Source organism: Patagioenas fasciata, chromosome 11, assembly GCF_037038585.1.
Source record: "Patagioenas fasciata isolate bPatFas1 chromosome 11, bPatFas1.hap1, whole genome shotgun sequence".
Lineage (NCBI taxonomy): Eukaryota > Metazoa > Chordata > Aves > Columbiformes > Columbidae > Patagioenas > Patagioenas fasciata.
The window spans coordinates 19,993,490-20,018,939 of NC_092530.1; the positions used below are offsets into that span (position 1 = coordinate 19,993,490).

A 25,450-nucleotide genomic window follows, 5' to 3' on the forward strand; every position below is an offset into this window, starting at 1 on the left:
CCCCTGGAACACCCAGAAGAGAAATCACCCAGAAGAGTCAGGAATGTTTATTCCTTCAGCTCTGAGTCCAACATGGATCTGAACTGCAAGAAAACTAGCTGCTTTTCTAGCTACTAGGTACTCAGCTGAGATTTGATACTTTTCAGGTAACTCTCTCTAGGATGAACTGGAAATGCAAACAGGTGATGGAAACAGATAGGAAAGTTCTTAATGTTGGGCTGCCTTGTAGTTAATTCAGCTGCCAGAGTACCCAGAGCAGACTTCATGCTGAAGGCAGGAGCAGATTTTATCCATACCCAAGGTGGGTGGGAAATCATGTTGCTGTCGATTGCTGAGATAGCACTTGAGTTAGGCAAGACTCTTTTAAGGCATACCATCCAAAAAAACACAATCTGCTGTTTGAAAAAATGTCAGAGGTTCATGTGGAACAAACAGGGTGGATTCAGCATGAGGGGCAGTTGAAAGCCTCTGAATAATTACTGAGGTATGTTCATGGGTTTTCCTTGGGTGGCAGCACAGGAGACAGCACCGAGGACTGGTTCTGGTGTATTGGGACACTGGTAACACATGGCCCAGTGAATCACATGAGATGAACTTGGAGACTCATGAAGAATTGAGAGGATGTTCCTGGAGCTCCCCCCTACTGTGGCTCCTGTCACAAATCATTACTGTATTCATCTTGCCACCTGTGCCTGTCCTATAAATTTGTCATGACATTACTGCAGGTACACACATTAGACCTGCTGAAAATACAGGGCGTTTCAAAGAGGTGGACCCAATTTGAAATCACCGTATCTCTGCAATTGGGTCCATCTTTTTGGAACAACCTGTATAACATTAAATCCAGTAACATTTAATGTCCTTTCATAATAAAGTAGCATAATGCCCATAGTTAACACCTGCAGCTCCTGTACAGAGCATTTTCTTTGCCTTTTTTCCCTTTATGTCTCCAGGCTCTTTATAGACGCAATATTTAGTCAGAGCACATCGAGGAAATTTGTGTTCAACTTCATTGGGGTCTTAAACCCTCCCTGTCACTGGTTCAAGGAGAAAAACACTCCAAAGTAGCAGTGGAGCTAAGTCAGAGATACAGCAGGCTGAAATGGAAGCTGTGTTCTCCTTAAGGTGGTGACCAAAAGATGTCACTAACTACTCTCCTCTTCGTGGGGGTGTCCATATGACTCCCCAGAAAAGCGGCCTGTTGTAGATCACCCTTGTGCTAGCTCCTAGTTTAGTGTCTCTGTAGGCTCCAGTCTTCATTCTCTGCCTGGCATGAAGTGTTTACCTGCTCTGTAAACAAATTCATCTCATTTCTACTGACAGAGGAAGTCACTGTTCAGCCACACCATGGCAAAACAGGCTTTATTTCCTCATATGATCTCACATAACAGCACATGCTGCTCTAAAGGCTGAATGTACTTGCAGGCATTTGTTTAGCACAAAACTTATCCTGCAGAGGCACAGTGATTTTGCAATAAAGTAATTGTGCCTTCTGTGGTTGGGAAATACCAAAAGACAAATTAAGAACCCCTTTCCTGAAGCCATTTTACTAGAGTCCTCTCTTGCTGTAGGCAATACCTCATTAATACCTCGTTTCCTCGTTAGCCTCTTCAAGAAGGCTAAGTGCTCCAATTAAACCATTATGTGCTGGTCTCTGCATTAGAAACCTTAGTGCCATTAGATTTTTCACCATCCATGATAGTTTCTTAAATGTTCCACGATTCATCACAGTTTTATGTTTTTGTAGCCCTCTTGGCAGCAAGAGGCCACACTACTGGAGTGTATGAGCTTTGTTCAAAGGCAGAGGTGAGGCTCTGAATGCTTTTTTGGATCTCACCTGGGAAAAACTGAAGCAGAGTAGAGTGACTGTTTTATCTTCACATACTCCTCCCCTCTGTAGGCTCTGGCATCTTTGAGTTGGATGAAGGGACATTGTGGGGCTTTTTTTCAGAAATGAAATACTATGTGCGCCTCCTTGGAGGTTGCTGTGTGGTTAAAACATTGTTCAAGGCTCAGGCTGCAAGCCAAGTTACAGATATTCGGTTCTGTATTCTGAGCTACACTGAATGTATGCCAGTTAGGAAACAATGAGCTGTTTTCTAATATTCATCTTAAAACCATACTGAACAGAGTTCTGTAGATTTGGTTAACTTTTTTTTTTTTTTCACTTTTTATTAAGTCCCTAGGAGATATAATGACATTTCAGACCTTCTCTGAAAGAAGAAAGAGGCCATCTAGTGCTGAATTGTAGGCTGCTGCAGAAAATCATCTGGAAGGTATGAAAACATAACAAACGTAACTTCAGTGTAATAACAATACTGTTTCTGGGTTTCTTTCGGGTTTGTTTGGTTGGTTTTTTTTTGTTTGTTTGTTTTGATTTGGTTTTAAGAGAGATAGTTAGATATTGAAAATCAGATTGCAATTGCCCATACTTTAAAAATTCCAGCCTATTTCGCCAGTGGAGCTACTGCTTATCGAGTGAGATTTGGCAGTCTCTAAGTTACTGAAAGTTGAGTGTAGCACTTAGATATACTGACATATTTGTGAAAAGCCCAGTACCCCACAGAATACTGTCAAAGCTGACTGAAAGGGGAAGGGTAAATGAACGAGTGTTCATGAAAGGTAATTGATGGTGTCAGACCAGCTATTGGCCCACTACAGAAAATCCTTGTGGGCTGCTCTCACCTGTGAGCAAAGATGCCACCAGCACTGCAGGAGCTCTGGTTTCCTTGCTATTCAGTGATGCAAAACGTGATGCAGCAGTTTGTTTCATGTCTTACAAGTATGAATTGCCTGCTGGCATTGCTCCTCTTTCTGCATTGACTTCTAAGGAGTTTAGAGCTATTGGTATGTTTGGAGGAGGGTCTAAACTTACGTTTTTTTTGACCTAATGTCCCTTTGTTGTCCTCTGGAGATACTTAGCTTTTCATGCATTTTCTGCACAAGGAAATCGAGCTCCTAGCTGGCTGTGCTTAATCTCACTTGGATGACTAAAGTAGATGATGCAAATAGCTCCCCAAGGCATGTATCAAGTATCTCTGTTAAACATTGGTCTTGTATGCTTTAGGTATTCAGCCAGGTTTCCAGTGACACCCTTGCTTTCAAAGGAAATCTGCTGTACAGAGAGTGCAAGGTAATCAGGATTCCTATAACCACTCTAAGGAAATGCCTGTATCCATCTGGAAATAGTCTGCTTATACAACATGAAACAATTTCCCTAGGAGAAGAAAAAACACTTTTCCATGTTCCATTCTTAGTCATAGTGTTGTCCAGAAAGATGGCTCAAACAATGATCGTTCTTAAATTTTAGATTTGTCGTATTTCAGTGCTTAGTTTCTCTTGTTAGTCACTGGCAGCTGGAACGTTCTCAAAGTTTAGACCCTAAGTATCTTCTTTGAAGCACCAGAAATGAAGGTGCCCAAAACCAGCATTTCTGCACAGTTGTGCCCGTTTTTTCGTATTCAAACAGTATCATGAAAATACTTCCTCTCTACAATTATTTACTATACACAGCAGGACTTTATTTTAGTAGTGTCTGCAAGCATGGGGAATGCTAGCATGGGACTTCACAAGTCATAATGTGTTGTCCGTATTATGGTCCCCGGTGGCATGGAATTTCAGTAAGGTCGATTTTATTTTTTATGTAATTATAATAAGAGCAGAGTTCTGGTGTACAGCACTTCTCAAAAAAACTCTACATAAAAGTAAAGGGTAAAACAGACAACAAGGTGAGATTCCATCTAAGATTACACATTGATTAAATCAGCTTTGTTCTGTGTTTGAGGCATTTTGCTGCGGACCTAAATTATTGTTTTCCAGATGAGATGGGAACAGCAAATGTAATATTTTCTTTAAGTTGCATCACTTCAGAAAAAAATTAGAGTACCTGATGTGACAAACTCCACAAATATGAATATTACTTTATACCTAGATGAAATATTTAATACGTCTGAAAATGTTTGTAGCAGTTTCATGGGACAATTCCAGCCTTTTAACATATTTTGATAGAAGCTCTAACTCAATCTGGTACCTATTTGGGTATTAAACTAATTTCAGAGCAAAGCAGTTTGTTTTCTGTTTGGTGGTAGATAAGTCAGTCTTAATAGGAACTGAAGGCCTCAGTTTCTGGCTTTAATACCTCAGAGTTCTTTGGCTCATACCACATCTATCCCAGGTGTGCTGTTAGATATGTCCACTGTTCATGAATAGGACAGCTCACATAGGCTAGCGTGAGCTTAGTTTTCTTTTTATTCTTCGACTGCCTAATATCTGAAATTCCAAAATTTTAAGATAGGAGGGATGTTTATAATTGTCTACTCTTATATCCTGCACAGGAGCTTGGTGAATTGAATCTTAATTTAGCTAGGGCTTGTGGTTGAACTTCATCAGTGATTTTCTACCTCTTCGGATATGTGAATCCTAAAAATGAAGTCCTATGAATGTGTAAGCCTAAGAGAACATTAGCAGGCTGTTGTTTTATAATTGTTCTTTGTAGATCCTTAGAAGTAGTCCACTGTGAGGCAGAGATCAGGAACAAGAGACTGCAAACCACTGAGCTGTGTTTTCCAACAGACTGGAAAAGCACGATGTATGTGATTAAATGCGATTTTAACATGCTGAAAACAAATGTGCATGTGCCAAGGCATACACCTGCAAACTCACTTTCTTATAAGTCAAAAGTTACCACAGGCACTAGTGCTGATCCTTTTAGGTCTACAGAGTAGTGCCTCCACCCATGAGTCATTGATATCAGTATTATTTACAAATCAGTTAGATTGATCATGGAGAACAAAAACTCTCACTGCACAGAGGTCATCAAAAGGTCTCAGAAAGTGTTTCGGGTAAATATGTTTTTTCTTTGTTGGTGATGGAAATTTTGATGGTTTGTTAACACCATTTGAAGGCAGCAGCAGACTATATCTTCATATCCCCTTCCGAAACACAATCCAGGAATAACGCATTATTTAAGTCTGCAGATGGTGTATTTGCCGGTGTGTTCATTGCAATGAGCAGTCCCTCCTCTGGGGAACTTCTGGGCTGCAACTAAAAAGTGGAGTCCTCTTTTCAATATGTACTCACAAGCAGGAAATTTGTTGCTTCTTTCTCTTGTACCTTTAACAACAGCTGTTCCCTCTTCTGTCTGAAGCAAATGATAACTTCAGTAAATAAATACCATCTGGTAAATTTATCAGCAGCTCTCTTTCCTTTCTGAGTGCTAACTTCTGCCTGCAGAGTCCTCCAGTGTTTTCTGTCTTGTGCAATTGAGGAAATGTTCGTAAACCCTTAAGGCAGAAGAACTGAAGGAATGCTTCGGAGCTTTTCTGATAAGCTTCAAAATTCCATGCTAATGTCCTAACTTTGCAAACCTGAAGAAATAATACAAATAAAAATTGCACACAGAATGAACACATACAGACAAAAATGCCATTTTTCAGCAAAGATGGAACATTCTTCTGTAAGATTCTTTTTAACAAGATACTACCAGATTTTTTGCCCTTTCCAACAAAAGCTAAAGCTAATATTGAGTAATCTGATGGTGTCCATTAGTCTCATTCATTGCAATAACTCCTGAAGAAAGAAAGAAGCACCCAAAGCTTCACTTTACTTTTTCTCCTTTTGCTTTGGTTCAAGCCTACAGAAGCTGTCTTTTAAAAGTCGTCAGGTCAGCATTTCAGAGCTGAGCCTGACTGTCCTTGCCCTGAGCCTGTCAGGGCTGCAGTCAATCATCCTTGTTAGTAATGATCTTGTCAGATCTACTTTTCTTTTTTCAAGCTTACCTTTTCTATTTTGCAAATCCCCGACCAGCTCTACTCACGTGTCTTCCCATCTGGCTTACAGAGCTTTAGCATTCCTCAGAGCTGAAGTTAGATTTTGTGTCCAATTTCACTTGTCTTTCATCTCCTGTGCCATGGTTACTTTCTTTCTTCTGATCTTCCTCAATTTCAGGAGAACCGGTTAAGGTTTATTTTTGTCTTCCTTCTGATAGAAAACACATTTTGCTGAGTGCTTTTATTTGTTAACAAAGCAAGTTGCAAACAGTCAGACTCAAGAGTTGGTCGTTTACATTTAGTTTCTTCCAGATTTGTTAACCTTGTCATCTTCTTTCCCTCAAACCCCATTACACAAATGACCAGAGTAGTGCTATACGGCATATGTAACTGTTACAGAACTTAATAATAAACAAGCACATCACCTCCTTCATCTGTGAAAGTTTGCTGCTTGTTTTACAAAGTGCGAAGCTATGGCTTCTTTCTTTCTTTCCTTCAGCTCCTTCCTTCATTTCAGCTTCAGAAACTGAAGTTTCTTGCTGTTGGGAATGCTTGGTAATACCAATAAAGCCAATAAGTCTTCTTTTAGAAGGTGGGGTGTGGATGGGCTGTCAAGGCACCTTCAACATCCAGTATGAAACCCTCTTTCTCCCTCTTCTAACATGTACAATAAAGGGCTTATAACAGAGCTTCCTCAGAAAAAAAGGATCTGCTCCAGAAGACTTGCAATGGAAATTTTCTTACCTTTTTAGCAAACGTGTTTCTTTGAACTACTACACTGAGATAAATCCAAGGAAACCCTTAGATCAACCATCCAGTACTTATGCCTGCATCTAAATTTGTCCCAGGCTCTGTACTGGAGAAGAATACACCTCCTCAGAGGGTCTTTCTTAAGTTCCTCCTAATTGTCTTTCTGTGTTACTTTTTTAATCACTGCCTGATGTTAGGAGACCTAGTGATGTTTGTCCAAGATCTTTGATCTAATATCTTTCCAGTGGCCAGCTCTTCTTTGCACAGTCTTCTAAACTTCTTGAATGAGTCATAAAAAGCAATTATTTGTATAGGTGTAACTCTGTGGATGTTCCTCTGGGTCCCTGCACAGACTGCACAGAAAAACTGCCCCTCAAAATTATGCTGTGAAAATCTGTGATGTGCTTCCTGAAGAACTGGTCAAGTATTGCTTCAGCGTAATCCTCTAAACTTTTTGCTCCAGGCCTTAATCCTCTGAACAGGTATTTCTCTAATTCTCAGTTATGTACTTTGGGACACCATCCCACCAACAGTCAGTGACAGTGCTTCCTTTTCTTTTTCCCACCAGACAGGAGGTCAGAGGTTTTAGTGTCACTTGTTTTTCTTGACGAGAGGGAAACTGGGGGAAGGGGGAATATGAATATATATATATATTTTTTTTCATTTTCTATATATTTATTCATTTTATTTTTATATATATATACACATATACATATATATATATATAAGTAGGCTGCTGTTGTATTTACCTTTGGTAGGAGGGAGGGAAATGGACTGGTCAATGTTTGGTTTTGATCTGGCAGCTGACAGGTTCCTGGTTGTTCCAATTCCTCGGAAGCTTTGCCTTGTACAATCACAAAACTCTCCCTATTGGACAACAGTTTTGTTCCTCCTCTGGAGCATAATTGACTTGAAAAGTCTATGCTCCAGTTGGAGCACAGAGCAACCACAAGGCAAGTGACTGCAAACCCAGTATCTGGCTCAGGCTGGATGGGATGACATTCTGTGGTCCACACCTGGCTGCTGTGCTGTGCTGTGCTCAGCAGGGAGGTCTCCAACACCAGCTAAGGAGAACTGTGCTCACCAGCTGTGGTGCTGGGGAAGTAGATTCCATTCTGATCAGACTGGGTGTGATTCCTAGACCAGTCCCAGATGTGTGGGAACACTTCTTCCCAACTACAATTCTGTGCAAGTCAAAGAAGGTCCCACGGGTGCTTATTAGTTGAGCAGTCTGAGGGGAGAAACCTTTGAGGGAAGGACTTTACTCTACAGGAGGGAAGCTGTCCATGTTCTTCTCACAGTTGCATTGCAGTGGGAAAGTTACTATGCCTTGGCATCCTCAGTGCACTCTGTGCCAACCTCTACTGCAGGCATAAGATATGACATCAAATGCCACTCATGTGGGTAGGTTTCTGTCTGGTGGGGGCGGGCTGTGGGGTTTTAATTTTCCTGAAGCACAGGAGCAGAGGAGAGTCCTAAGAAGGGGTGAATATGGTAGGACAGGGGCCTGGGGAGAAGGAGGAAGTCTCAGTCCCACCTTTACTTTCTGTTTCAGCAGAAACACCTTTATCTGGAGGTGAAGTCCTCCTCCCTGTCCTCCACCCTTTCAGTGAGGTCACTGTAGCTGAAGAATGTGAGAAAAGCAGCCCTGTCCCACACCCAAATATAGCCCTTAGAGCCTATGCTGTCCTAAGACTTAATAACATGTCACTTGCTGATATCATGATAATTTCATGAAAGATTAAACTGCATATTCTATTGCTAGTACTACTCCTCAGTCCAGTCTGGGTCTGCTATCAGCTTCTGAGAGGCTGCTAGAAGTTCAGCTTTGTTGTCTTAAAGGGCTGCAGAGTCCATGGATATTTGCCTTGCATGTGGTCTTGATATTTCTATCCCCAGTGTGATCCTCGAGCAGGCATCAGGGAGCAAACTGGCAGCTGGTCAGGCTTTACTTTCAGACGACGTTCCACAAACGCGTGCCAGCATCCTACAGCTGATCAGGTATCTGCTCCCAGTCTGGGCCCGAAATTCCAAATTCCAGGGCAGATTGGCTGGTGTGTGAGGGGAGGAGGGAGGTTAAGGTGGTGTAGTTTTTGGTTGTATGATGGAGAAGATCTGTCTCTTTTTGCACTGCGCTTAGGTTCTAGAAGGGCTGTAGCCCTATACATACAGCTTTTTGCAATAACCACACATCATCTTTAATGCTGTCCTAGTCCTACTGATAAATGAAACAGGTCTTGAGTTTCTCTGCACTACAACATGCTACGCAAGGATAACCTTAGGTTAGATACGTAGCTTAGTAGTTATCCCGGTTTTATATAAGGGGAAACAGAAAGTTGAAATTGCCCACTCAAGCTGTATGTCTGCATTCCAGGCACATCCCAACCTCCCACAGGTTCCCTGACAGCTGTGGGCGAGAAAGACAATGGGAACTGGTCAGCAGTGAGTCTGTGTCAGTGGATATTCATAGTTTTGAGTTCCCTGTTCTGTCTGGTAAGCCTTAAAATTTGGAAGAATGCACTAAGGAAGTGAAATTATGCCAATAATTCCATTTATCTCACCTGCTTTTACAATGTAATAAAAAAAGAAAATTTGTCTGTCTAGAAATTCTGAGAATTCTTTTCTTTGGAATCATTATGAAAAGCTCAAATTTCTTAGTTTAACAAAATTTTTCTGATAAATTTTATTTCTAAAACATAAAAAATAAATGGATTAAAAATTTTTTTTTACTAGATCAAGGCATTTCATGATTTTATCATAGGAGCAGTGTTCAAATCAAGATTTTAGAATCTATTGGACTTAAAGAAACATAAATATTTAATTCATTTAAGTTGAAACAAAATATTTCTGCAGAGACGATATTAAATTAATGCTGCCAAAGACCCGTTACACAACTCTACCAAGTTACTGTTCTTTTGAAGAATTGTTTTGTGGGTAATTTCTAGCTAGTTCTAAGAGCAGTTGCAAGAATGAGACTGATGGGCTTTTCCCATCACTCCTAAGTCTCCAAGGCAAATAATTTCTGTAAGAACTTTGTATTAGGGGCATCTTTTAATAAGAAGTGCTACAGTTTTTTCATGCCAATGTGGTAAATACAAGCATAACATTATGAAGCATGTAGAACATCTACTTTGAAGGGTTTAATTTAGCAATTGCCAATTACTTTTAGAGTAATTCCTGAATTAATCCCTGAAACTACCATGGTCAAAGAGTTACTGTCAGTGACCCTTGTGGGATGGGCAGATGATTGGTTTCTCTACAGCACTCGTCCTCCGCAATTGCCTTGGATCCAGTCATGCTCCAGTAGGGCAAGATTGATTGTTTTGGTATTCCCAGTGGGAAAGCTCAGACTATCTTTTCCTGGAGGTGATGAAATCCTGATCCTGCACTGACAGTTCTGTTTGCAGCTTTCTGGTGTGTACTTTTGTTTGCTGTTCCCCGGCCTTTAAGTAATTTCCACTGAATCAGATCAGGTTACTACTACACTGGGGAATTCCAGTTCTCAAGAAAATGAGAGGTTCTGACCTGACAGTTATTTCTAGTCCTTTCCCCATTTCTTTCCTGGAAACCCTCACCTTGGTCTCTCCCTGACTTTGGCATTCGTTCTGTGATTATCTGTGACCTCTGGAAGTACTTCCTTACCAGAAGCCAAGCCAAATTCTCTTTACTAATTCCGCAACAATTGCTTCAGTCTATGCAGCACTTTAAACAGTCAGTAGTGATTATCAGGGTTTTTTTTAAGCTGCTTTCTGCCCACAACTGTGTGCATGGCTTCATACACTGCTCTTGATCAAATATTATTTCTTACCAGATTTCTAATCTAATCAACATATTCTATGATATTTTACCTAAGACAGATTGAAACTCAGCCCCAAGCTCTGAGCTGCAGTTTAGAGCTGTGGCTCTGAATTTGCCCAGTGTCTCCACTTCTGAACTTGACCTTGTTTCCTAGTAGTTGTTCAGATAAACTGACTTTCCTGTAACATTTCAGTTACATTCATTCAGAGAATAAGGAAGCTTCTAGTCTTTCCTCTATGTGCACTCCCAAGAGCAGCTTTTACATCCAAAGCTAAACTTTCTTTATAGTCCTGACAGACATCCTAATGAATCTGGACATTTATTGGAGTGCTTCAAAGATGAAAAGGGAGCACTGTACATAAGCAATCTTAATTCTATACCTAGTAAACTTTGGAGTACTGACAGTTTGAGTTTTTTGCACATTATTAAACTCAGAAAACTATACAGAGAGCCTTTCAGAAGATGTTCAAAGTACAGAAATACTGCTGTATTAATAATGAGTGAAAATGTTTTCATGACATACTCACAAATCATTATGCTGTCTTTACATGAAGAGCAAGTATTCAGTGGCAAAGCAGACTTCAGTCTGAGACCTGAACTATGGGCAGATTCCCTGCAATCAGCAACCAAAAGATGTATATGCATGTAAGTCCCAGGCAGAACTTGGACATTGCATCACAGGAAAAAAGGGTTTTTCATTAGTGTGTTGCACAATATATGAATTCGCACAGATTGTCCATCATTGCTTGAACAAATTGTTCATTGTGTAACATGAATGCCCAGTCCCATTTCCTAATTTAGCTCCCTGTACCTTCAGCAAAAGTAAAATATCCTTTTAAAGTTTTATTAAATCTTAAGAATTTTAATCTGTCCTACAAATAAGATTTACAAATAATATGAATCCCGACCTTTGCATTAGAACAAGATGTTAAAATTGAAGTTACCAGGAGCAGTTGGAGCCTTTACCCATTGGGCTGGTCATGCTGCTAGATTCCTGTTCCATAGTGAGTTGTACCTGGCTAATGAGCCTGACCTCCATATACCTCATGATGTGGTCAAGGTCCTCAGAGGTTTGTTTCTGATGGTGTTGCTGTCAGAGATTGTTCCAGTCAGAAAGCCTATATCTTGAGATTCCTATGGAATAAAATTTGGGAGAATTATCTTTAACAATGAACTTAATGACTAGCTGAGCTTGACGGCAATGAAATCTTCCTGATTAAGAATGCTGCAGCAGCTTATACAAGACATTTTTTTTTGTTTTTACCTTCTACTCCTAATAGTGTATGTGTCTGTGATCTCATACAATTTTTATGGTACTTCAAACAAACTATCTTTGATCATATTGTGTTGACATAGTTCGTTGTTCAAGTTCATGTGAAGATTTCCCTCCTATCTGTGCATACAGTACAAACAGAAGTCAATGGCAAAAGCACAAATGGAACTGAAGGAGCAAACAATTGGACTCCTGAAACTGATGTTGCTACATTTAGTAAGACAAGATCAAGACACATACCAACTGTGACCTGAATGCCACAATGATGGTGATGAAAGACAAGTGCAAGAATGGGTACCGCTCCCACAAGAGCTGACACTGAATGTTGCCAGATGGTCCTATGGCCTCTTTGTATTTCTGTGGTGAATCTGCTCCTGCTGTCTGTGTTTATTTAATAGCACAAACAAAAAGATATTTTTCTTCCTTACTGCAGTTGATGAAACAAAAGGCATTTTTGTGTCAACACAGAGGTGTCAGAGAATGCAGGAACTGATGTGCATTGTATATCCATCAACATTTTCTAAAATAATAGGTAATAAGCATCCCAAAACTTCTATGTCCTTTTGAAGTCCTTATATCCTTAGATGATAACTGGGCTGCAGTTCTTGTGAGAGGAAACTTCCTTCTGAGAAATTCAGGTGGGGTTTTTTGTTTGGTTGATTGGTTTGGGTTTTTTTTGGGTGGAAAGTATCTTTTACTGGCTAGTTTGAGAACCCAGCAGGAGCTGGGAGTAAGGCACTTCAGCAGTCATACAGTACCTTCCTTTTTTAAAGTGCTTACAACACTAAGTATCTCCTTCCTCTGGATTTTATTCCCCTTCTTCCAACTGAACCACCACCGTGATTGAATGTCTTCTCTGCCTTAAATAAATTTTCACATGTGGTTCTGTTTCTCAGTATCTGTCTGCCTTTGATCAGCATGCCCAGCAAGCTCTTGGGGACCAGAACAATCCCTCAGTATATCCGGTACATGGGCTGAGTGTCTTTGACCACCATTACCATATAAATCAAATAGCAATAAAATAGTGAAATCCTGTCCATACTTCTTTATAGCTGGAGTTATCTAAATATAAGTGTTATAATAACCTTCATGAATTAATGGCAAATGCATAGGCAGGGAGTAGCGTACGTGAAGAACAGGATGGTGAGGCTTTCTGACGGAAGAATGTCACAGGGAGTGAACTACTGCAGGAGAGGAGCATGTGTGCGCTTTTGCCCAGGTATGACATGTTTGCTGCACATGAAAGTGCCATAAATGAGCCTTGTGCTGTTCCAGCAAGGGAAGTGTGGCTTGGATCTCTCATCTCAGTGTGTGTATCTGGTACCTAACATTGTTTTGATTTGGATACTTTTGAAGATGATAATTCATACTCCAAAGGTTCTTGCTGATTAGTTAATTATGGCTTTGTGGTCCCTCTTCCTTCTAGAGATCCTTGCTGTTCTGTCTGTTGTGAACAGCATTTAGCTATATGCTCACATACTCTGGTCATCATCATGACACAGTTGTTTTGGTTTTTTTTAGGTCAGAGTTGTAGGCACGACAGAAACACATGCACAGAAAGCTTTTATCTATGCAAATAAAGGGATCTGCAAGGAAAGTGATGACTGCTCCATGACCAAGATAACGGAGTGTTTTGTGCCAGATATTACATTTCCTCCACCAGCTGCCAACTTCTCAGCACTCTCAGGCAGCGGCTGCTGCCCTGTCTAACTCCTGTGCACTCTCTGCGAAGGTGTCCAAGTCCAGGCAGACTGCAAATGAGAAATGGTAGTTTCAGTGGTATCTGTATTCTAAGGCATGTGTCTTGCAAGATGTTCTGTGTTGAGTATAATTGTGGACATTTTATTTTTCAACATGCAGCCTTTCTCCAGCAGCAGTGGTTAAGCTAATACTGTAGGCCAGTTACTTACAAAAAGAAAGAGATTTTATTTGTGGTAAATCCTAGGGCCAGATCAAACCATAGTGAGGGCAGTAAGAAAAGGAGAGGCCAAAATGAAGCTGAAAAATGTTTGAATGCTGCTGCTGGCATGCGTGGAAGCACATTGCAGGTCTTTAAGGCCATGCTGAGTGGGAGGAGGACACTGCTGGAAGGAGCAAAGGGGAGATTCCTTTGCAGCTGTAGGACATAATTCCTTGTGTTAATTAATATGGGAGCTTCCTCTTATCTGAAGAGAAGTTGCAAGAAAGACATACCTAAGCAGTAGGTGAAGTCCCACCTTACTTAAGTCAACAGAATATCCTACTCTGTGTGTTTGTGTGGTTTCCATAAACACACAGGGTTTTTTAGGCTGGTGGAAAGTCAGTGAGTTTGTGACTTCTGTATCTTGAATCTTCATAAAACACCAGTCAGATCCTGTTTGACAAAAAGGAAGTATTTATTTCTCACAGATCTTTCAGCGTATTCCTGTTGACTCTGGAGGCATTTTACTTCAAGCAGTTGGGAGTTATTACAAGAACATATTGCTGTTTGGAGTTTGAAAGAGAGAGCTGTAGAAAGATAATCAAGTTGTTAAAGATGTTCATAATGTTGTCAGAATTTTATTTACATTGTGGGATTGCCTGCCTAGATTCTCCTGAGCAGAATCCAAACTGAAAAATGACTGAGTCTTGCTTTCAGACTTGGAGTGCTGGTATGAGCTTCCAATTATACGAAGTTGAATCTAATTCTCGGCACCCTAATCTCTATTTGACCCAAATTTAGGCATGATCTTTTTGCCCATTTTTGAAGAAAAGTGCAGCAAACAGTGAATAAAACTAAGCTGCAGAGAACTAGAAGCAAGTTTGTACTGAAGTGCTAAATACACACAGCTGAGAGACATGTATTCACTTTCACCTTTGTTACTGCAAATGTAGCCTAAACCTGGTGAGGCTATGCCTTTGAACAGGATAAAACGACAGATGAAGCTATAACTTAAGATACGCTAAAAACTAGAAGCAGATGTTCATACCAGCTTGTCACATTATATTAGCAGGTAAGAACAGAGTTCAAGTCTAATAAAGGCAAGCTTGGTGCTGTAGTTTTTCTTAACCTCATCATCATTAGCATGAAACACGAAATTATTTAAAATCAGAATTGACCAAAACCAAGAATAGTTAATATGGGCTTTCTCAGACAGCATCCAAGATAGCCAAAGATGTCTTCTGGTGGAGAACACCATCTCAAAATTCAGTTGAGAATTTAATTTTTCTATTTTCCACACAGGAGACCTGAAAACACTTTTCACTGCCCATTGAACTAACATTGCCATTGCTTTTGATTTGTCTGTTTGCTTGAATGAGGAGTTTTAACTGAAAAAAACCAAACAAACAACAGCAACAGAAAACACTGAAAAAATTTAGCTTTTAATTCAAAGTTATAATTTGATGTGGTTTGTTTTGTTTGTTTTAAAGTTCAATATTTTGCCTTAGGAAAAGAGACTTGGAAATTATTTACCAACAGTACAAAATTGTACAAACCAGTACAGTACAACCCTCTTCACAGCCTCTGTCACCCAGAGCTACAGCAGAGGCTTAAAGGGAGAACTGAAGGGCCAGGAGCTGCCTCTTGTGCTAAGGGTAGGACAGAACCAACCCTCCCGAGTCTCACTTGTGCTTTCACTGGAAGGGAGATGTACGACAAAAACTTGCAGTTAGCAATCCAGCACATTCCATCTTCCTGAGCTTGAGTGTTTCCTCTCATTGTAGTGTCCGTCTCAATCTTGTTTACAGCTTTTTGCTCCTCAGCCTGGGCCAGCCCCATGCTGTGTGTTTGTGTTTCGCAAGGCTCTGCTGGTCTGATCCCCAGACCTTAGTGGTGTGACAGTGTTACCCACTGTCTTGAACTTTTCTCTGCTGGGGCTTTACTCTGCGACTGCTGCAGATAGGAACCGTGTGCTAAACCAACTTCCTCCTTCCAAATCTATGGGAGAAGACTGTTTGATAAAGGCTTTGAGTGAACTTTTGGGTAAAACAGAGAAGGTTATCTTGGGTTATCTTTGTGTCTAAATGCCAACAACTTCTATGTAAATGAAGTATCTTCCTCAATGCCAGGCCAAGTTAAGGGAAGTTTAAAATATAAACCTGACACCTTTGAAACAAACTACCCAGAAAACAAAAACAGTTTATAGTATCTGGGAGTTGCCTCTTTACACAGCTCCTTGACAGGTATTAAAAACCTCCTACATTTCCACCTGCCACAGCTTCACAGCATCATCTGTGGTTTCGGGAATCTGTCAACAGAGAAAAGCAAGGTGGGGACACGGCAGGAGGTGTGCTGCAAACATTTAATGCCTTCCTATGGGGGGGCTCTCTTGGTATATCTGTTGGTGAGCATGAATAAATAGAGCTCACGGCACAAAACAGTTGTCATTTCTAACTCAGTATCCCTGCTCCTCAGCCTTCTAGAGTATTTTAACTCTTGAGCACTGCAGAGTGCGTGGAGGTGACAGCCAGAGCTGGACCACAGACAGGAGCACAGGAGGCTGTACTGAGTGGGTCATGCTGCCCAGGGAAGTGATCACGGCACCAAACCTGCCAGAGTTCAAGGAGCACCTGGACAATTCTCCTACTCATATCGTTTACTTCTAGGTAGTCATTTGAAAAGCAGGGAGTTGGACTTGATGATCCTTATGTGTCCCTTCCTACTTCGGATATTCTGTGATTCTATAATTTGTTTAGCTCAACATGGACTTGCAGGGGAGAGGCTTTTAAGTTTCACAGTGTTCAGGACTTTCTGACAGAGTCAGGAATACACTTACTGGGAAAAACAATGAAAATATATTCACCTCCCAATTTGCAACATAAAAGGTCTGGTTTAGCTTCACAGGAGGTTCCTGCAGTCTTTAAAGCAATTAGCAAAGCTTCATCAGGTCCAAGTAGTAGGCAGTACTAGGTTCTGTGAAAATATGCATAATTAAACGTAACATAAACTAGTGTCTGGCAACTTCCATGGGTACCTACTGTGTCCCATTTGGGAAGCAAAAGGAATTTCATGTAGCCTTTTAGAATCCAATTCCCCTCCTGGCCTACTGCACTCTTTGCTCATACAGAAATCTTTTTATCTAAATGTAACTGCAAAGAAAAAAGAGACAGACTGTTATGTCTGTTAGGCGTCACACCTGACAGCTGATGGTCTAGTTTAACAAAGAATTGGAGCAAGTCTGACACTTGCTTCCTAGTCTAAAAAGTCTAATCCATAGAAATCATACTGGCACAGAAACACTAAATTGTTTGAGGCTTTTTAAAAACAGAAAATAAGGAATAAGGCTTAATAGGAGAAGGCTTTCCTTACCAAGTGAGGCTCTACCTCTGGTTGTGCACAAGTGTTTTGTCATAAAAAGAGCTGAAGGAAAAGAGGAAGAATAAAATATATAGAAAAGGATGTTTTGCTCTGGACTGCTCCACATGATTTTTAGGCTGTACTGGCATTTTATCCAGACACCGACTTTTGTTTGTAGGCAAAGCCAAACAGTGTACACAGGGCTTTGTTTCGATACCAGAATGTTGCTATTGAATAAATAGCCTTATTCCCAACTAGGTCTGAGAAAGCCTCTTGCTGGAGCAAAGAGGCCTTGTTCCCAACACTGAAGGGTTGCCCATGTGCAGGTGCCTCCTTGACAGAGGCCACACTTTGCATGTTCCCTTGCAAGATTTTTCAGGTCAGATGCCCAAGAAAGAAGGTCCCAGATCATTGCTGAGGTTTGAAAGCTTGATTGATGAGGAATGGTCCCGTCATCAGGAAAACCAGCTGAATGGGTTTAGTACTGTTAACACAGTTTAGTTTCTTCAGCAACTATAAACACAAGTTATCTTTCTCTGTAAAATAGTTACCATGGAACTTCTAGAGGAGAAGGAAGAAGGTATTTATAAAAATGGCTTGGAGGTTATCTAAATGTCTTTGATCAATGTGACTGACACAAGCTCCAAGGCTCATGCTCATCTCAACTTTGCATATACACAAGCAAAGTGTGGCATCTCATTAGAGGGGTGGGGAATGGAGATAGTGTTAATCAAACACACAAGTCACGCTTGTTATCGTTCTTCAATAATTAAGCTCAAACTTTGTCTTTTTCTCACCATCCTGCTGTGGAATTGGAATTTCTGTTGTGATTGCATTAGTCTTAGGTTTAGTGTGTGCTGGTTAAATGGTGTCTGAGTTATGTATCAGTCAGTCAGAAGTGGAATCAACAGGAGCAGGTTCACAAGGAATTAACTGGAGAGAGAAAAGGAAATGGCCAACTCACACAAACACACCTTACCTACTGCATCTGCAAATTCTTCTTCATTCATGACACAAAATAACTATGGTCAAAAACCCTAGAAGCTGGCAGATCTCAATAAAGGTGAGAAACTATATATTGTGATCTCACAAAAGAGCTTTTCAAATATATTTCAATATATATACAGCAGATCGACTCAGAGATAGTTGCAGAGGTACAACTGCAGGGTTCGGATGACACCGCAGAGCTTCATTACTTCATTATCATAAGGTTTTATAGCATCATCACAACATCTGTGTATGTGATGGACCTGCCATATTGTATAGACATGAGATAAACCACAGTGACTCTGAAGGTAATGGTTGTTGTGATTCCCTGTTTTAATGGCTCCTGTCTTTAGTTTCCTGTTTCATCTCAAATACCATCTCAGCAGAAGAGTTGAAGGGGGGAAATGCTTGAGTTCTTCACTGAGTTTGTTTTTTCTCTCAAAAGAAAAGTGTCTTCTGTATTCTTGGCATTGACTTGGCAAGAATTTTTGTTTCATGAGTATGAGGAGATGACCTCTTTACTGCTTTCTTCTTGCTGAACCTGTGGAGTGCTGTACTGTATCCAAACTGCATCTCTAGGATTCAGAAACATCAGTATCTTCTATCTGTCTTTTCCTGTTTGTTTCTCTATGGCTGTCAAAGCCTTGTTTTATTTTGGTTTTTTTTTTTTTCCATAACTTTCAATGATTTTAGGGTGTTAGAAACTTTTAGTTGTTCTATTTCACTATTGTTTCTTTCTCTCACCTCCTGCAGGCTTTTGCTTTGGTATTGATTTTTTTAAGCACTGAAAATTTTTCTTAATTTCTTTTTCAGGAGTCTCACTGATGTTCACTGAAGCAGATCTCAGGACTTGCAGCAGAAATATTTGCAGTAACAATATTAAAACAGGACACCTCTGACTGCATCTGTTCAAGCTGAAAGGAGGATAAGCTGTTTCTTTTGGCTAAGGGAAAAAACTGTTTCAGCAGAAGTGCCAGATAAAGTTAGAACTGAGTCTTTGCTTTAGCCTAGATCCCAATCCTATTAAGTGGCATAACAATATTCCAACTGCAGAAGTTTACTTCATTTTATACTTAAAAGGCAAAAAGTCTGTTTACCTCATAGGCAGGAGTCTGGACTAGAGGTACCTTCCAGCCTGAGTTGTTCTGTGATTCTAAGCAGTGTGCTTCTTAGTCCTGTGGCAGAACTGATACATATGTTCAGGTTAAGTTGAAAAAAAAATAAAAAAAATAAAAAAGGCAATTAGAACAACATTTTAAAATGTTTTGAAAATAGAAGTTAAAAAATTATGTTACAGTATTTTCCCACTTTTTTGGTTTTTGTTGATTTTGAAGCTATTTAGTCCTTCGGAAAATCAGTTCTGATGAATTTCCTATTTAACAGTCACATGCCTCACCTCCAGTGACTTCCTCCCAGACACTTTTCTTATTATAAAACAGACTAGTATTATCTAATCTTCTGCAAATACAATTTAGTTTGTTTTATCTCTAGTGGGAAACTACCTTCAAACATTAACCAAAGAAACACTTTAATAAATAAATGTATTAAAGTGATAAATCATCTTCTTTATCACCCTGCTAGGGTCAACAGCTTTTCAAAAGGTTGGAGAATCTGCCCCTTCTGTTTGGGCTCTCATGTAAACATGATGCTTAGATTGTCTTCAAAGGTTTCATCCCTGTCCTTCTCACTCTTTGTTCCTACCTGTGGTTACCCATGTCCAAAGCAGCTTAATCCAGGCTGGAAAATGTACAGAGAATGACCAGAAGAACAGAGATGTGACTAGAGGAATTTGGTTTATTTATCCTAGAAATACCAAAGGCTGAGAGGAGATAGCATAGGTCTCAATAGACAAAGGGCAAAAGGAAGGAAGGGGAAGGGGTGATCACAGCAAAGGAGGAAAAGAAAGTTGTTAAAAAAGGTACATATGATCTTCAGAGGTGTCAGATTGTGGAACAATGCTCTATCTGGAGTAGCAGGAGGAAAACCTTACCTGGTTAAGTTGAGGTTTGATCATTCCGAGAGGGCAAAAGAATGACACTAATGTCCATGGCATGGTGGATTGTGTGACCTAGATCTGCCCTTTCCAAAACTCCTCCTTTGCACCTTCTGACTCCACAGTGAACCTTCCTACTAAAGAAGCTGAGTAGGATAAACCCTTCCAGGTCACCCATTCTGAAAAAATCTTTGTAGAGGTGGTCACAAAAACCACTGTAATGAGAATGCTTGATACCTTCTTTTGGTAAAGAAGAAGATCCAAGCGCCAAGTTGGTAAATATCCGTACATTATTGGAGCAAAGCTAGCAAGTTAGCCATTTGCAGGCTGTTTTATAATTTGTGACCTTAGTGTGCCTGTGAAAACCCTGACCTTGTTCGGAGTGTCATGTGGTGGCTGTATTCTTGTTATTTTGATCTTTATTTTTCCAAGCTAAAGGCCTAAAATAGGTGTCTATGTCATTAAATAATGTGCTTGAAATTTTAAAACTAGTAGTGATGTTATATGGCCTTTATTTAGGCAGATAAGGAAGGACAGAACCTCGAGCTTCATATAAACAGCCAGCAGTATAGCAGTAAAACTATGCCAGTGTGGCATATTGAACTCTTCTTGTCTAGGTTTCAGCCTGAACTCTTCTCTAGGGCTTAGTTTCCTCTCTACCATCCACACCCATTTTATCAGCCAATGCGTGCCCATGGAGAAAACATATTCAACGTCAAGTGAACCAGTGAACCCTGAAAAGCCTTAGGAAACAGTCAAGATAAATATACCAGCATTTCTGACAGAATTGGCATCACCAGCAGTCTTTTAGTCTTTGACAGAGAAACGTTTCTTTCACAACAGCATCAACTTCCTTGCAACCTTGTTGAAGTTAATAAGTGAGAACATCTGTTTGTCTAGTGTCTCCGCCAGTTACCCTCACACACACCCAGAATAACCCCCAAGTGCATGTCATTTGAATGCAAATGAAAAAACTGATTGTCTTCTAATCAGTTAAGCAAGTGGGTAAATGCAGCTCTCATTGTTTGGCTTATTTTCTACCAACATGCTTCCTTCCCCTCCCCAACCTTCACTTAGCTAGGAAGTTTAAAGGAGTTTAGACACAAATCTGCAATTTATGTTATAAAGCAATGTTGTATATATGCACAAAAGCCAAGAAATGGGAAGTGCTGAAACATTTGAAAGAGAAAGACAGCCAATATTAAACCCTTGATAGGACTCAAGTCTGTGTGTTCCCCCTTCTACTACCAGTGCTTCATCCAGTATCTGTGTTGTTTTAATGCTTCACACATACCCAGAGCCCTTCTTCAGTGTCACAGTGAAGAAGGCAACCCTAGGAAGATTCAGGTAATGTTTTGTTCTGTTTCCATGCATGCGTATCAGAAGTGATCAAGTTAATGGAAGGGAGTTTCCCAGGCCTCCTGGCACTGTACTGTGCAATTGGGAAAACAATCGTGTTACATGACCGTCGGTAGGACAGGACCTGCTTTGATTCAAACATATAATTGTATCACATGATTAGATTCTATATTGAGGTAGGTCCTCTCTTTTCAATAGCCTGAAAATATAATGTGTTTGAACTGCATACCTCAGGCTGCTATAACGTGATCAATATGCCTACTTATGCTGGCATGGGAGGTATGATTGCAAAGCATGTATCTGCATATGCAAACAAGTACTATCTCTGTGCCCATTTCTTGTTTGTGAAGTTGTTTTTTAAACTCCTAGGATTGTTACTATTTTTAACTTCTTACTGGCTACCATAATTCTGCTAAAAATATGTACAGTCTCTTTACATGGTCCTGGATACTTTCCCATCATGGACAGAAAATCTAGTTCTCTCCTTCAGCTTTTACAACTGTTTGTAAAATAAAAAAAGAGAGAGAGAGAAGATGAGCATTTGGTGACAACAAACTGAACATTCCACAACTATCACAACCAGATTTTCGCTATAAACTGGAGCATTCCTCACAGCTAGTCCTCTACAGATCAGTATTTGCTGTCCATCACACTTCCCAGGGGTTGCTCAACACCCTTTTTTCAGTAGTTGCTGCTGCTGCGACATGTCCTGGTGTTCCCTGTCGGTACATACACCCAGGTTCTTGTGTCTTGCTTCATCGCATGGAAAGGACGTCAGCGCAATTTCTCATTTTGCATTCCAACACTCCTGTGCAAACTTCCTTGCTTGCAGGTCAAGGAGAGGTTTGTAATGAGGAGTGTGGGAGATTACAGGATTGCCAGACCAAGATTATGCAAATAAACTCATCACTGAAGAAAAGTTTATAAAGCTCCACAAACATAAGTATCTGGATGAGTGCCATCGGATATTGGTAATTGCCCCAGCTCGAAGGAAAAATGTGTCTTCATAATACTTTTTTTCACTTGAACATTAGAAGCAGATACAGAAAATGCAGGTTCTTTGAGAATAAAAAAAATAACAGTGTAAAACAACATACCTCTTCAGCTCTAAGACAAAATCCTATAGAGTAAAACATTTGTAGAAGTGGGTATCCTTTACACTGCAGAGCAGTTGTAACCTGATGGAAGCAGGTTGTTAACATTGGGTGTTAACATTCTTTTAGCAATTCCACAGAGAAGTGACAACATTCTTGTAAACTTTTCCCAAAATTTAGGAGTGGTAGATCTATATATTTCCTGCTAATTGTAGCAGAACTGTATCTTTCAATCTCTTCTTATAGCTGAAGTAAAAAAGATGAAAAAGCTTTCTCAGTTCATTATGCAGAGATGTATGCCATGGAGGAAGAAGAGATAAAACTCTGTTCTCTTTGGAGCCTTGATTCCACATAAATCATGGACACTAAAATGATGAAATGAGATGTAAATGAGTTGAGTTGCCAGAAAAGACGAGTTCTTACTCTTTGTAACTAACAGTAAATTGTCTTCCGAGAAATTAATTTCAGATGCACATCTGCACTGAGACCTCACCTCAGGACTACTCAGTCCCTTACCTTTCTGTACTGAGACTCCTTGAAGTCTCATAGAAATTTTGGCCTTTTGCCTAAGTAAATTACCAGCCCAGAGTGGCAATTAAATAGAACTGTCATCCAAAACTGGATTACTAACCTCATGCTAGGATGCTGCCTGACCCTAACATGTTTGAACACTGTTGTCCCTGAGTTTAGACATGGGAAGTCAAGCAGCCTGAAAGACCCTGAGGTTCCTTGGTGTTGGCAGCTCTGAGTGGCTTGATCAAAATCAGTGTTTCATCAGAAAACAGCATCCCTTTGGCTGTTGGGGCAGGTGCACTGGCAGCATGCTAAGAGGATGCACCTCCATGCAGGTGTTGCCACTAATGGCATTGCCATGTTAAGGGAGGAGTTGCCTTTACACTCCTTTTACCCAGCTAAGGCTCTGGTCCTTTCACTGGGCTTTTGGAGCCGGGTATGGTTGTTTCTGATACTGCTGGAGAAGAAGAGGTGCTGGAATGTGAGAATGAGCTGCGCAGAAGAGCCCAGTCCAGAGGGAGAGAGCTGTGGGGCCTGGAAAGGAAAATCAGGAGAGTGGCCAGGCTTGTGGCAACCAGAATGTGTGTTGTGGGTATTAAAATAACCTATGATGTTTCCAGTTAAAGTTTTTTCCAGTCACTTATGGATTGTATGTGGGATAGTTAGTTTTCTTCCCTGCTTAAGGGGACTACAAATGCACTCCTGGGCTTTAGAGGTGAGGAGGTCTGTGATGAGGATAAAGAAAATCATGAGTTCTGGGATTTGTGGGGCACAGTCCTCATGTCCACTGTAGTTCATGTGTTTTCTGCTGAACAGATGCTGCATAAAATAGTTGGGCTACCCAACTTCTGCTCTCATCTTTGTAAAAAGAGTGTAAAAAGAGCAATTTCTATATAAAGGATTTCTAACTCTAGTGATGGCAAGAGCTGTAGAAGAACTAGGTGGTAGTAGGAGGAATAATAATGGTACCTGTTATCATTCATATTATTTTGAATGTATTTATTTATTTTTTTAATCTGAAGGTGTTCAGCCAAGTAATTTTTGTTCCTGTGTCCCTGTAACACGATTGACACAGATTGTGGAGGACCCAACAAGGAGAGGTGTGCTGCTGGACCTTGTCCTAACCAATCAAGAAAGACTGTTTGGAGATGTCAAGGTTGGGGGCATCCTCAGCTGCATCGACTGTGAAATGGTAGAGTTCAAGATCCTGCATGGATGAAGCAGAGCAAGAAGTAGGATTACAATCATGGACTTCAACAGAGCTAACTTTGGCTTCTTCAAGATTTTATTGGAATAATCTCGTGGGTTAGGAATATACAGTCGCTGTTAGAGTATGCAGGGATGTGGTGAGGAAGGCTAAGCTCCACTTGGAGTTAAATCTGGCCAAGGATGTTAAGAACAATGAGGAATTACTGGAGAGAGTCTGGGGGAGAGCTACAAAGATGCTGAGGGGTCTGGAGCATCTTTCTTAGGAGGAAAGACTGAGAGAGCTGGGTCTGTTCAGCCTGTAGAAGAGAAGGCTGAGAGAGGAACTTATTTATGCTCATAAATATCTCAAGTGTGGGTGTCAAGGATGGGACCAGACTCTTTTCAATGGTGACCAATGACAGGATGAGGGGCAATGGGCACAGACTGAAACACAGGAGGTTCCATCTGAATATAAGGAGGAACTTCTTTACTTTGTAGGTGACAGAGCACTGGAACAGGCTGCTCAGAGAGGCTGCGGAGTCTCCTTCTCTGGAGACATTCAGAACCTGCTTGGACGCACTCCTGTGCGATCTGCTCTGGTGAACCTGCTTTAGCAGGTGTGTTGGACTGGATGATCTCCAGAGGTCCCTTCCAACCCCAACCATTCTGTGATTCTATGTAACACGCATTTATGTTATCCTCTGCGAAAAGCTGTTCATGTGTAACTAGCAAGAAAGCACAGAACTACAAAAAAACCAAACCAACAAACAACCTTCCAGCGTCTCCTGGCTTTACTGAGCTCCACAAATATTGGCACTTGATACCGGAAAAGAATTAGAAAATGGAACTGTTAATGAGATTGATGAACTCAGTTCAGCGTATGTGAAAATTAGTATTGTACTCATTCCTAGGCTTTATTTTACTCAATTAAAAATGACTCCTCAGTTTCTACTGGTCACGCCCCCAAAATATTTCCCAATAGGAAAATCATTATATTCTGACACCTATGCGCTCACCAGTCATTAAGTTTTGATAATTGCATACTGCCAGGTTTTTGTTCTTCCATACTTTATCTCTGCCCTTTTATTAGTTGTATCTGCTGTTACGTCTTCCACGATACGATACCTGATGTTTTGCATTTACGCAGTGTTTCAGTCTCTGAAAGACAAGTTGAACGTGTTTGAAGCATCTATCTAGGATGGGCAGGGAGGGGGCAGGTGGACTGAGACTTGCCCGATGGTTCTTGGACAGGCTTGGATGTTTGTTTGGTGGCAAGCTGCTTTGTTCAGGGAAAACTGAGATGTCTGGACCATGTGTGGAAGCAGAACTGTGGGAATTAGGATCCCCGGGCTGCAAATGCAGTTTTTCACTGCAATCTGGTAACTCTTAAGCAAGTCAGTATTTCAGCAGAGATTTTTCAGAGGTTTGCACAGTTGTGATAAACACCTAGCCTGTATTTAATCATACTTC

The 25,450-nt window shown here is 40.6% G+C and overlaps 1 long non-coding RNA gene across 1 annotated transcript; it reads left to right on the forward strand.

The window, feature by feature from the left end:
• Window positions 1–2,174: 2,174 nt before the first annotated feature.
• On the forward strand, window positions 2,175–24,912 carry LOC136106291 (uncharacterized). Its single transcript, XR_010652117.2, has 3 exons — window positions 2,175–2,276; window positions 18,647–23,948; window positions 24,479–24,912. It is a non-coding gene; the product is annotated as an uncharacterized lncRNA (long non-coding RNA).
• Window positions 24,913–25,450: the final 538 nt, after the last annotated feature.